Source organism: Myxine glutinosa, chromosome 2 (genome assembly GCF_964187855.1).
Source record: "Myxine glutinosa chromosome 2, kmMyxGlut1.1, whole genome shotgun sequence".
Classification (NCBI taxonomy): Eukaryota; Metazoa; Chordata; class Myxini; order Myxiniformes; family Myxinidae; genus Myxine; species Myxine glutinosa.
Window position 1 is genome coordinate 9,356,884 of NC_136262.1, and position 13,773 is coordinate 9,370,656.

Here is a 13,773-nt window from a genome sequence, read left to right on the forward strand (position 1 = left end):
CATTGGACAAGATTTTAACGAATTTAAAACACAATTACCATGAGCCCAAAGCATCTACCCCTTTTGGCCTGAGTGACCATAATGCAGTTTGGTGGCAACCTTTGCAACCCGACAAGAAGCGTAACATTCTCCACACACGCATTGTGCGTCCTGTCAAAAACTCAGATCAACGAGCCTTTGGTCAGTGGATAACTAACCACAAATGGAGCGAGGTCGAAGTTGCTGAAACTGCACAAGAAAAAACTTCCGGATTTTACAAGGTGTTGCACAAGACCAACGATAATTTTTTTCCAACTAAAGCCACATCCATTCACTCGGAGGATAAACCGTGCTTTACACCAGAATTGAAATCGCTCATTCTAAAAAGACTAAAAGCTTTCTCCAGTGGTAAATCATTTCTATGGCAACTGCTACGCAATAAAATAATGAAATTAGTAAAGCCCATTATACGACTTTTCTATGACTCCAGCTTTGGCAAATTGAAAAAGCTTAACCCTCGCCAGTGGCATCTTCAAAAAAAAAAAAAAAAACTTACTGGACATACAGTGCATTCAGAAAGTATTCAGACCCCTTCACTTTTTTCACATTTTGTTATGTTGCAGCCTTATGCTGAAATCGTTTAAATTCATTTTTTCCCTCGTCAATCCACACTCAATACCCCATAATGACAAAGAGAAAACAGGAGTTTAGAAAGTTTTGCAAATTATTTTAAAAGAAAAAACTGAAAAACGGAGTCTAGGAGGGGAGGAGCGAGGGAGAGTCTCGGAGGGGAGGGGTGTTGGGGCAGTTTAGGAGGGAAGGGGCAAGGGGGGAGATTTGAAAGGGATGGCTGATGGGGAAGATTTGGAGGGGAGAGGCAAGGGGGAAGATTTGAAAGAGATGGGTGATGGGGAAGATTTGGAGGGGAGGGGCAAGGGGGTAGATTTGGAGGGGAGGGGTGATGGGGAAGTTTTGGAGGGGAGGGGTGATGGGGAAGTTTTGGAGGGAAGGGGTGATGGGGAAGATTTGGAGGGGAGGGGCAAGGGGGAAGATTTGAAAGGGATGGGTGATGGGGAAGATTTGGAGGGGAGGGGCAAGGGGGAAGATTTGAAAGAGATGGGTGATGGGGAAGATTTGGAGGGGAGAGGCAAGGGGGTAGATTTGGAGGGGGGGGGGGGGTGTGATGGGGAAGTTTTGGAGGGGAGGGGTGATGGGGAGGTTTTGGAGGGAAGGGGTGATGGGGAAGATTTGGAGGGGAGGGGTGAGATCGGATTTTAGAAAGTGTACGATTAATGGGAAACGAACATTTATTGCAAAATGAGTTTCTTGTGACCTTCGAGTCAAAAATACGTTTGAGGATGCTGAAGGAGGGGTGGAGTGCAGGAGAGTTTCAGGAATGTAGAAAAGAGGAACTGTAAGAGATGGAATTTTTTTTTGGAATGAATAGATTTGGTGAGCAAGTCAAAAGCATCCTTTTATAGAAGAAGAAGAAAAAGGTGTTATAATATACGACAGAATACAGTTCTTCAGGGGAAAGTTTAAACATTTTTAAATTGAGCAGTGAAAACTATCTGGGGAAATGGAAAATGGAAATTGGGGTGAAACACGTGATCGAAGAACGAACGAACAAATAAGAACAACGAATAAACGAATAAGAACAACAAATAAGAAGAGAGAAGGAAATATATATTTTTGGGGTTTTTTTTTTTTTTTTGAGTTGAGATTTTAAACAAGGAAGTATGGGGTGAAAGACTGGGACAAAAACAGAGAATGAAAGTAATTGCAGCACAATCGACGGACCGCTGAGAGAAAAACAAAGCCTCAAGGTCGGACACGGTAGCCTACTAGGCCTCAAAATACGCGACACAAATTAACCGACGCTTTTGCATACATGTATGAAAAATTAACACCGAGAATCTTACTAAAGACACACTATAGGTACACACACCGAAAGATAGATACAGTTTCGACAAAAACACAATTGTGAAAAATTACTTGACTTCGAAAGCGTGAGCGCATGGCATGGATAGCTTCGAAAAGACGTGACCTCGCCGACAAAGATCTCCAATCATAATTCAAACAATTATTTTGCACAAATGTATTTGTAATATACGTGATATTACATTTGATAAACAATTGAAGTTGAAAAGTTAAGAAAAAAAAAAAATTCCCAAAAACATTCCACCAAAAAAAAAAATTGGAAATTTTTTCAATAAAATACCCTTAGGACATACCGACGGGAGAGATAGGTGCATACCAGAAGTTTGGTACGATTTCACAAAAGTTTGAGGGAGTAGTTCAGTGACAAGACAACACAAGACAACACAGACACTGCACAGATACATATATATATACAGACTTGGCATTTAATATGGAATATATTTTTTTTCTTGACTTGCGTTTACTTTCTTAACTCAGTATATCAATCTGGTGAGTTTCTTTTACACTTTGGTGATTTATTTGTTAAAAGAACCATGTCACTGATTGTCTGTCGCAGCAAGAAGTCAACAACAGGATTATATCACAGGTGGCGTGGCAAAATGTACGGACAGGTGCATTTGACGATTGGCTTTACAGTCGGGTATACAAGGGTTGTTGCGTTCTGTATTAGTGGAAAACAACTGCTGAACGTCTCCAAAAGTTATTGCCGCTTCCTCTGGAGATGGTCCGTCAACTCGACAATGCTGTTTGTCATGGAGTGGTGGCTTTACGAAATTACGGCATGAAAGAGCGTGCTATTGCTCGGCAGTATGGCATCACTCAAGGTCAGGTGTCAAAGATCCTGAAACTAAATGCTCAGAGGGGTGTCCCTAGTCCAATACCGAGGCCAGGACGTCCCCGCAGAACCACAAGGAGGGATGATCGCCAGCTGCACAGGTTAGTCCGCAATGGCCATACCAAGTCAGCTAATCGGCTTAGGGCTGAGTGGCAGCAACTGACAAATGTGCCTGTATCCAGAAGGCTAGTCAACCAACGACTGGTTCAAGCAGGCTATCGTGCCAGGCGTCCCGTGAGAAAGCCACGCCTGACCAGACAACACCGCCAGCGCCGATTGCAGTGGGCCAGAGAGCACCGTCAATGGCAGCCAGGACACTGGAATCACGTGATCTTCAGTGACGAGTCTAGATTTCGGGTCTATCGTCAAGATGGCCACGTCCGAGTGCGCAGACAAGTGCATGAAGCCTACAACGAAGATTGTATAGTGCCAAGAGTCCAAGCTGGAGGTGGAGGGGTGACCGTTTGGGCTGCTTTTCATGCAGGGGGCAAAACAGACCTGGTTGTTCTGAATGGAAACCTGAACCAGTTCAAGTACAGGGCCATTCTGGAAGAAACATTTCTTCCATTTGCTCGTGCAGCCTTTCGAGGAAACTTTGTCTTCCAAGATGACAATGCACGGCTTCATCGTGCTCGCATGATCCAACACTTTCTTGCTGACCGTGGTGTGGAGCATATGGAGTGGGCTGCCATGTCCCCGGATATGAATCGGATAGAGAACTTGTGGGCAGAATTAACGTGTCAAATCGACCACTTGGACCAGCAGCCGACCTCTGTGCGTGAATTGCAGCAGGCTATTGTCACTGCATGGCAAGCGATTCCTGTCCAAACCTTGGCAAATCTCGTGAACAGCATGCCTCAACGTGTACGTGCTCTCCTGAATGCTCGTGGGGGTTACATGAAGTACTGAACTGTAATTTTACTGTCCGTAATCCCAGTCGTAATTTAACTTTCGTTTTTGTAAAAAAAATTTTTGGCTAATGTGCAAAATAAAGAGATACTTCGGGAAAATGTACAGAAGTTTAACACAGTACTATCCATGAATTGAGTTCGATATCAGTTCACATCACTTTCAAGGATCAATTTATTTGTTTCGAAATGTCAAATGTGGTTTTTGTTTCTTTTAAAGGTCACATTAACAAAATCTAGAATACTTTCAACATAATTCCAATGAACTTTTGGTTATAAGTCATCTTGAAAAGTAAGTTCACCCCCACAAAAAAATATTCCATATTAAATGCCAAGTCTGTATATATATATATACACATATATGAAGAAAATCACAGGATAATCTGTGGAACTCTTTCCAAACATCCAGTGATTGGTCTTTTACAGATCAATAAAGGCCAAACAGCCACAGAATACAAATGGGGAATACAATCCATGAATGAATGAATACCTTCATCAAACAATCGTACCCTTCACAATTTTTGATAGCAACCCTAAACATCCTTTTTATCCGTAGCATCATTATCTGAAGTGCAATGGAGCCTCCATTGGGCTTAGTCTTTCCAAACAAACGATAAACAGTCACTCGGGGATGCTGGAACACATAACAGCAACGTATATATAAAACAACATTGTATTCACTTCACGATCATTTGAAATGGAATTGTGAAAATAGTTGTTTAAATGTACCCGGCCAAAGTCTTCAAAAAAAAAAGTATTCATCAAAGAGAATCGATGCAAAGAGGAGCGTAATGAATATGGAACAACAGGCATTTTAAGGCCATTTTCCCTGCAAGAGCGGGGGTTAGCCTTGCGGTCCCCATGACAATAATAATAATAATGCATTTATTTTATATAGCGCTTTTCAGGAAGCCCAAAGATGCTTGACAATCGTCTCCATTTTGCCCTATTTTCTGCATCTCCCCTTGTTAACCCCCTTGCCCGCATTTCTTCTTCGACTATCTTCAGCCAAGTCTTTCTCGGACTTCCCCGTCCTCTACTTCCTTCGATTCATTCCCGTCACTCTTCTCAACCAGTCACTTTCATCCTTCCTCAACACATGACCAAACCATCTCAAACTGTTTCTCTTCACAGCATCAATCACAGGCTCTATTCCCATCATCTTTCGCAATTCATCATTTGCCTTCCTCTCTCTCTCAACGATACTCCACACATCCACCAAACCATTCACATTTCCACCCTTTCCAGCCTTCGTTGCTGCTCTACGTTCATTACCAATGTCTCGCTCTCATAAATCATAACACTTCTCACACATGCAGCATACACCTTTCCCTTCAGCTTCAACAACACTCCTATCCTCGCCAGCACGCCACTCAGTTCCCGAAACTTCTTCCATGCACATCTCACTCCAGCAACCGTTGCGGAGTCTGATCCACCTTCTCCATTCAGCATGTCTCCTCGGTAACAAAATGTTTTCAAACCTTCCAGCTTCACGCCATCTCCAAGATCCAACTCAACATTTCCTCCATTGGCAGCTCCCTCTGGGCACACCTTACACTTGAATGTAGCTGCCACACTGGTTAATGACCCTGTCAAACCACTACATTTTTGATGAACCCACTCAGCGCACATTGTACATTGTACATTGAATGGAATTCACTCCGACACCCTTCCTGCACAAAGCACACGGCCACTTCCCAGTTCCTTCCACCTCACCACATGCTTTACCACTTGCCATCACCTTCGTTTTGCCGATATTCACCTTCAGACCTTTTGGCTCCATACATCCCTTCCACTTGTTCATCTTCTCCTTCAGTCCATCCATACTTTCTGCAATCAACACCAGATCATCTGCATATAACAACTCCCATGGTAAACCCTCCTTTACGTTCCGAGCCAGCACCTCCATCACAGCTGCAAGTAGTAGTGGCCTTAGTACCGACCCCCTGATGCACTCCCACCTTCACCTCAAACTCACCACTGTTTCCGTCCTTCGTCCTTACAGCTGTGGGCGCTCTTTTGTACATTGCCATCACTACTCTGATCAAGCATTCCTCCACTCCTAACTTCCTCAATGCCCATGTCACTACTTCACGTGTAACCCCATCGAATGCTTTCTCCAGATCAACCAACCCAAGAAACAACTTCTTCCTCTTCTCCATGTACTTCTCCTGCAACTGCCTCACAATAAAAAGCGTGTCTGTCATTCCTCTTCCTGGCATAAATCCAAACTGCATTTCGTCGGTCTTCACTTTCTTCCTTATCCTCCTCTCCAACACCCTTTCCAATACCTTCATTCCATGCTCCAATAACTTCATCGCTCGATACGAGCCACAGTCCAGAGGGTCACCTTTCCCCTTGTATAGAGGGACGAGTGTACTCAGTTCCCAATCCACTGGAATGCGGCCTTCTTTCACCACCAGATTACAGTTCTCTGTCATTCTCTTCACACCCAAATTTCCCGCTGCCTTCAACATATCTCCCACAACTCCCGTCGGCCCTCCCGCTTTTCTACTCTTCATTGCTTTTATCGCTTCCTCAACTTCCTTCCAGGTTATCTTCTCTGCTGGTCCTGAAACTGGGTTACTCTCCATGTTGCCATCCCATTCATTCTCTGCATTCAACAGCATTTCCATATTTCTCTTCCATCTTCCTTTAATTCCATCTGGGTCCACAACGATTTGTCCCACTTCATCCTTCAAGCAACTCACCCCCATCACATCACACCTCTCTTTCGCTATCTGCTTTGCAATCCTGAATACCGCTCCCTGACCCTCTTCCAAATCCAAGCGTTTTCCGAACATTTTCCCACATGCCTCCTGCATCTTTGCTACCTCTTTCTTTGCAGCCTTCTTGGCTGCCTTAGAACTTTCATGCTTTGCTTTTTCTGCCCCCATACCCTTCGCCTTCTGCCACTCCTTGAACTTCTTCCTCTTCTCATCAATCTTCTTTCCAACTCCATCATCCCACCACCATGTTTCCGAGTGCCTCGGTGGTCCTTTTGTCCATCCACATACCTCACCAATGGCTCCCAACAGACTATCTTTCATTGACATCCAACCACTTTCAAGCTCAACCACATCATCCTCTACCATACTCAGCCTCTCTTTTAATGCCTCCCTCACTGTCACCTCTTTCAACCTCCACACCTTCATTCTCGGTTGGTACTTCAACCGCCGAGCTCTCCTCGCACCTTTCACCCTTACGTCGCAAACAACCAAGTGGTGCTGTGAAACAGCCTCCTCCCCCGGGATCACCTTTGTGTCCCAGAAGTGCCCCCTATCTCGCCTACGCACCATCAGGTAGTCAACGGTTGTCGTCGACCCACCTGACGTGTATGTAACAAGCTTATTATCCTCTTTCTGGAACTGAGTATTACAAATCAACAAATCAGCTCCATCAGCAAACACCAAAATCCTTTCACCTTCTCCATTTCTCACACCATATCCGTAACCCCCATGAACTCCCTCAAAACCATCCATACTCCTTCCCACATGTCCATTTAGGTCTCCTCCTGCCACAACAACTTCCACACAGTAATGAATATGGAACAATAACCATTATTACCTCCGCCACCTGCACAGCTGTTATGTATTCACCGCTGTCTGCATGACTGTCTGTGAGCAGGATATCTCAAAAAGTTTGGATGGATTTGGGCAAAACGTGGTGGATAAGTTGGAAGTGCGAATAGGATGAACTGATTAGATTTTCGTGAAGATCCGGAAAAGATGAAGAAGATATTACAATTGTTAAGTGATTCTTGACCTATTGAAAGATGACACCAAAAACGGATAAACAGCAATATAATTCAAAAATTTATGGACGGATTATGATGAAACTTGGTGGATAAGTTGGGTCCGTGACAAGAACAAGGTCCACATGCAGATCCAGCCAGTGGAATACAAAAAGTAAACTGCTCAGCCTTGTGAAGGTATGTGCTCTACCGAGTGGCGTTCTAGTATTCAAAGAAAATGTGGAGTGTTTTACGATAGCATATGTAATGCTGAAATGCGGTAAACTTCAAACGTTGCTTCAGAAAATGTGTGGCCGTTCACATCTCTGTATCAGGTATTGCAAAGTATCACTTTGATGAATAATACAAATGGTTCATCAAAATAATATACGATACAGAGAGCAAAATGCATGATTTTTGTTGGCATTGTGGGAGGGAGAGATTTTCTTGGCCCAACTATTACCAGACTCAAACTCATGTGACTTGTTCTTGATCTCCACCATGATCAACAGCCAAAGAGGATGAAAAACAAAACTCAAAGGAAGGCATCTTGGAAATGTAACTGAGACTATCAACCAAGAGAGCTTCATGACTGGCTTCTGGGCAAATGTTGTGAAAATGGTGGCAAGTACAGAATACATTTAAATAAATACAAGAATGCATTAAATACAGAATACATTAAACAATTTAAAAAATAATAATTGGCAATGAACGGTGATGGTTGATAGACCCTCATGTGATCTGTCCAAAATAGTGAATGAGAAAGAGGGTTTTTTTTTTTATGTTTGTGAGAACAACATTGATTTGCTTGAACAGAACAGAAAGATAAAAGTATCACGGCATTAAAAATTACATGCATTTTTATACAACAACCAAGTTCATGGAAGACTGAGGTGACGGGTTAAAAAGGCAAAGTACGTATACATCGTTGGCTCGTGGGGCCACGGTTGCACACAAGCAAGGGAATGAACAAGAAAAAGAAGGGTGAGAGAAAGAGAGAGAGAGAGAAAAGGGAAGAAACAGTAACCAGAAAAGAGGAACTCAAGAGTGTCGGTGGACGGAAAACCTGGATTTTTGGAATCTAACCAGAATGGGGTTACTGGAAGAACATACATGTCCTGCAAGAGCTGTGGAGGGTCAGAAATCTGAGAGTGGAAGGAGCTGAACCAGAGGATATGCTGTTAAAAAGAGAGACGCAACAAATAGTCTGCAATGGTCAGATTCCACAGAATGCATTTATGACTTGAAAACAAATCTGTCATCAATAAATCAACTATGCATGCCACCACACCACACACACGTTTTAAGCTCATCGATGGCACCATTATAAATGAACCGTTTGTTTCCCAGATGGACAACCACATACAATATCGAAACCATATGCCCAATGGCATCAGTCGAGGACGTCTCCTCTTTCCTCTCATTTCCTCAATTTAACACCACCCCGCCCACAACCCCCACTCACATTTGCATCTGTAAACTGTCAATTGTTCTCTCTTCAGAGTAGGAGGTACAGAGACAAAAGCATCAACCACAACTTCCCGTCACGACTCTATGAAGAGTCGAGATTAAAAAAGAAAAAAAAGCATTCGTTCACTGACTGTACCTGATTTGAGTTGTGCCTGCTTGACGTTATTGAGTAAAGCACAGTTGGTGCCTATCCCAGCACCACCACCATGCCTGAAGAGGGATTGCAGCCACAGTCCATTGAAGACCCGTCTGAAAAATGACACAAAATGAGGATTTTGATTATTGTAACAGATACAGAATGTATTCGCCTTGCCAGAGGCACAACAGTGAAAAGGCCACATTTTTCATAGTTGCATGCTGCTACCCAGGGAAAAAGAGGAGCTTCAAAAGGAATGACAGGATGCTTGGGATGAGGCAGAAAGAATCAATGGCTACTGTGTTTCCAAACAGCAATGCAAATGCCAGGAAAACAAGGAAACCAACCCAGGAAACCTGCACACAACAGCCACTCCCCTCTAACGCTTACAAAACCCCCATTCTTTCTGCAACTTCCATACGATCCCCCTCACTAAACAAACTTTCAATATCATTGTCACATAATTAGAGATCAGAATGCATTTTATCGGAAAAAAAACATTTCATTGGATTCTATGAATTACAGTCACGTGAAAAAGTAAGTACACCCCATGTAAAGTTTTGATGTTTTCAACATATTTCACCATACAGCTATTTGATCTTCATGTCAACAATATTGATAGATAAAGGTGATATAATATAACAAATATCATGAAACATTTACATTTTGTAGTCCATTGTCTAATTTAAACAAACATCAATGCAAATTTTGCATGTGGAAAAGGTAAGTACACCCTTGGCTCAAATAGGTGGTATTGCCCCTTTTGGCAGAAACAACCTCAAGTAGGCGTTTCTTGTAACAGTCTACCAGTCTCTGACATCGACTGGGAGGAATTTTTGCCCACTCCGCCATGCAGAATTCTTTCAGCTGTGCGATGTTTGAGGGGTTTCTTGCATGCACAGCTCGTTTCAAATCCCCCCACAACATCATGATGGTGTTTTAGATCCGGGCTTTGACTTGGCCATTCCAGAACCCTCCATTTCTTTCTTTTCAGCCATTCCTTGGTGGATTTACTGGTATGTTTCGGGTCATTGTCATGTTGCAAGGTCCACATTCGGTTGAGCTTCAACTCTCTGAAAGATAGCCTCACATTATCCTCAAGCACCCTCTGGTACAATGAAAAATTCATAGTGGATTCTATGATGGTGAGCTGCCCAGGCCCTGATGCAGCAAAGCTGCCCCAAACCATGATATTTCCACCACGTATTTTACAGTTGGTATCAGGTTCTTGTGGTCAAATGCTGTCTTTGGTTTTCACCAGACATGTCTTCTGGTACTGTGGCCAAATAGCTCTACCTTTGACTCATCTGTCCAGAGCACATTGTTCCAGAAGTGCTCGTCTTGCCGAGGTGTTCATTGGCAAACTTTAGTCTTGCCCTTATGTTCTTTCTGGAGAGCAAAGGTTTCCTCCTGGCACACATCCCATGTAGATCAAATTTGTGCAGCCTCTTTCTAATGGTAGACTCGTGCACTTTGACATCAACAGTGGCAAGAGCTATCTGTAGGTCCCGTGATGACATTCTGGGGTTCTTCGAGACTTCTTTCAGCATCTTGCTGTCTGCTATCGGGCTGAACTTGCTGGGGCGGCCTGGCCTGAACAAGTTGGCAGTTGTTTGGAATCTTCTCCACTTGTAGATGATCTTCCGGACAGTCGAATGATTGATTTCAAATTGTTTGGAGATCTTTTTAAATCCCTTCCCAGACTCGTAGGCATCTATAACCTTCTTTCTGAAGGCCTCAGAGAGCTCTTTTGATCTAGGCATGGTGAGGCCGCACACTTCAACAACAAAGAGCAAACCAAACTAAATGTCTGAGGTTTAAATAAGACAGGTTCCTCCAAGATACTCTCCAACGGTGTTCTAATCATTCGCACCTGAGCTGGTGCACCTGATTCTAATTTTAGGTATTTGAAGTAGTGATAAATGTAGGGGTGTACTTACTTTTTCCACATGCGAAATTTGCATTTATGTTTATTTAAATTATACAATGGACTACAAAATGTAAATGTTTCATGATATTTGTTATATTATATCACCTTTATCGATCAATATTGTTGAAATGAAGATCAAATAGTTGTATGTTGAAATATGTTGAAAAAGTCAAAAGTTTACATGGGGTGTACTTACTTTTTCACGTGACTGTATATAACTTTATACCTGTACTGAGGCACCAGTGCCCTCCGTAAGTATTGGAACAGTGAAGTCAAATTTGTTATTATTGCTATACTAGCGAGGTACCCGTGCTATGTATGGGTGGGAAGCCAAAAGCAAACAAAATATGGAAACAATGAATGCTAAATCATGGAACCAATAAATGACACATTCCTGTGCCACCTTCAGTCAAAAGTCAGGCATTGACAGCCGGTTCATGAATGACTTGGGCAAAAAACGGCGAATGGGAAACGATGAATCAATAAAAAGGAAAGCAATAACTACATCAAGCCTGTGATGCAACGACATCACCAAACTCTTGGTATCTTTGATATTGTTAAAGTAAGTGGCCGATGAACACCGGTCTCACACAAATAGCCGAACGTTGTTACTCCGAGGCGTATACCTGAACTTGGCAGGATTATCCTTTCGCGCGCGCAGAAAGGACCCGAAGCCTTGCCTGAACGGACGGCCGCCACGGGTCTATTCCTCGAACCCACAAACAAGGAAACAAACACGACACAAAAGTAAAATGCAACAAATATGGGTTTAATGAAATTAATGCTAGAATAACAAAAACGAAAGGTAAGGTAAAACTAATTCCTATATTGAGGAGCCTCCACTCAGACACAATTACACGACTGGGGAATGATAAAAGAAAATAAAATGGCTTGGCGAGTCGGCCGATACTCAGCTCCGCTCCAACGAGGTCAAGCGCGAATGGTCCCTGAGTCTCTGCGCGGGAGCGCACAAGATGGTGCAAATCGCCACATGGCACACTGAGCCGTGAAGCAGCGGCAAAACGTCCTCCTCCTCAGGTCGTTCCATGCTCCACAAAGCTCCGATGAATCTCTCAGGTGCATACGGCACAAAGCACAGCCGATCTCCACCCATGTCAGAACAAGAAAGCGAGCCTTTTTCCACAAGCGCACACGAGCCAAATAATGCAAACGCCGCATCCAGCACCAGAACGAGAGAGAGAGCGAGAGGGATGGACACCCTCCTTTTTCCCCTCGCTGACGTCACTCACGACCAATCCTGACGTCCCATTACATCATCCCATCTCCATGACCAATCATCCCCTTTGGGGCGGGGCCTCACGGCCTGCTTAAGGCCCAATGACGAAGCTCAGGGCGTGGACTGCCAGTTACGATCCTTCGATCTGTACCACGTGACCTATGATGTCATAATAATCATTAAAATATTCTACAGGAGGAGCCCCTCCTTGGATAAAGATGGTAATTGGGAGATTTAAAGGGGAGGGGTTGTGGGAGAGTTTTGAAGGGGAGGGGCGAGGGGGGGTTTTGAAGGGGAGGGGAGAGGGGGGAGATTTGGGGGGGAGGGACAAGGGGAATAATTGAAAGAGAGGGGTGAGGGGGGAGTTTAGGAGGGGAGGTGTGAGGGGGGAGTTTAGAAAGTGGATGATTAATTAAAAACGAACAATTAATACAAACTACGAACATTTAATACAAACTGGGTTTATTGTGACCTCAGAATTAAGTAAACTGTAAACTGGGAATTAACTTGTTCCTCGACCAGAAACTTGCATTTGTAAATAGACAGACAAAGTGAACCAATTGCTTAACCTCAGGTTTCGCTTCACATGCGTAGGGTAACAAGCCTGGGACTCGCACTGGTGACTCGGTGCATCCATTTCATTGCTTCTAGTTGGCCAGCCAAGGGACGTAAAAAAAACTTGTTTCTTGATGACAATGACTCTCTTGTAGTTACAGTTTACAGCCTCGTGTGCATGCAGAATCAATCTCGTGTCAGCCTCTTCGTGATTGGCATGGAGACTAATGTGGTTGAATGACCCGGGGTATCTTGTAGGTCTTGTCTGACACGTAGAGCAGCATGCACCATTTCCTGGAATATACTGCTAGGATGAAGGGATCATATCAATTCCTCATCGGTGGACTCCTCTTCCGATGAGGCCACATGTTGTTCTGCTGCCTTCGTGAGAGTTTTAGAGATGAGAAACTCTGACTTCTCTCCAGGGTACAAAATAAGGGATGCTTTCGGGTCTAAAGGCCGAACATAATTTCCCTTAAGCCTAACTTTCTGCTGAATATCTTCATAGAAAGTCTTCCTCCTTGATTGGTATTTCAGAGGAACATCTGAACCAGCTTCCTTACATATGCACTCATATCTGCACCATACATCCATCATGTCATACACATGTCCACGAGACAATCCTGTAATCAACTCGCAACACAGAGTGCCCATACTCTCATCGTGCTCGAGACCTGATGCAGAAGCAACGTGTTTCTGCTTGTTTTGCCTGTCAAACGCTACCCGACATCGGAGGTGATAACAACCCTCAGCTGCTGTCAAATCATTGATACCTGCCTGTCTTACGCTCATAACTGGGTCATTCTGGGCCATTTCAATGATACATTCGGATTTCCTCATTGTTGTGACTCTATGGGCCTTCTCGTCATCAGCCTTCTGACAAAACACACATGCTTTCCAGTTAATTGGTGCTTGAGAACTACGTCTCTGGATGGGTTCAGTATGTGATGAAGTTGCAGTAACAGGAAGGTTAACGGGACTGACACGCGATTCAAGTCGTTTTTTAAGCCTGTTGATCTGGCTCTCGGACGTAAATGTAACATGCCTTG

The 13,773-nt window shown here is 43.7% G+C and overlaps 1 protein-coding gene across 2 annotated transcripts in view; it reads right to left on the reverse strand.

Annotated features, from left to right (window-relative positions):
- ELMO1 (engulfment and cell motility 1) overlaps window positions 1-13,773 on the reverse strand; it is a 309,653-nt gene that overhangs the window by 203,989 nt on the left and 91,891 nt on the right. For both annotated transcript variants that reach the window (XM_078772962.1, XM_078772961.1), the window contains exon 2: window positions 9,003-9,115. The gene's annotated coding sequence lies outside the window, so the exon portion shown is untranslated. The remainder of the gene's footprint in view (window positions 1-9,002; window positions 9,116-13,773) is intronic.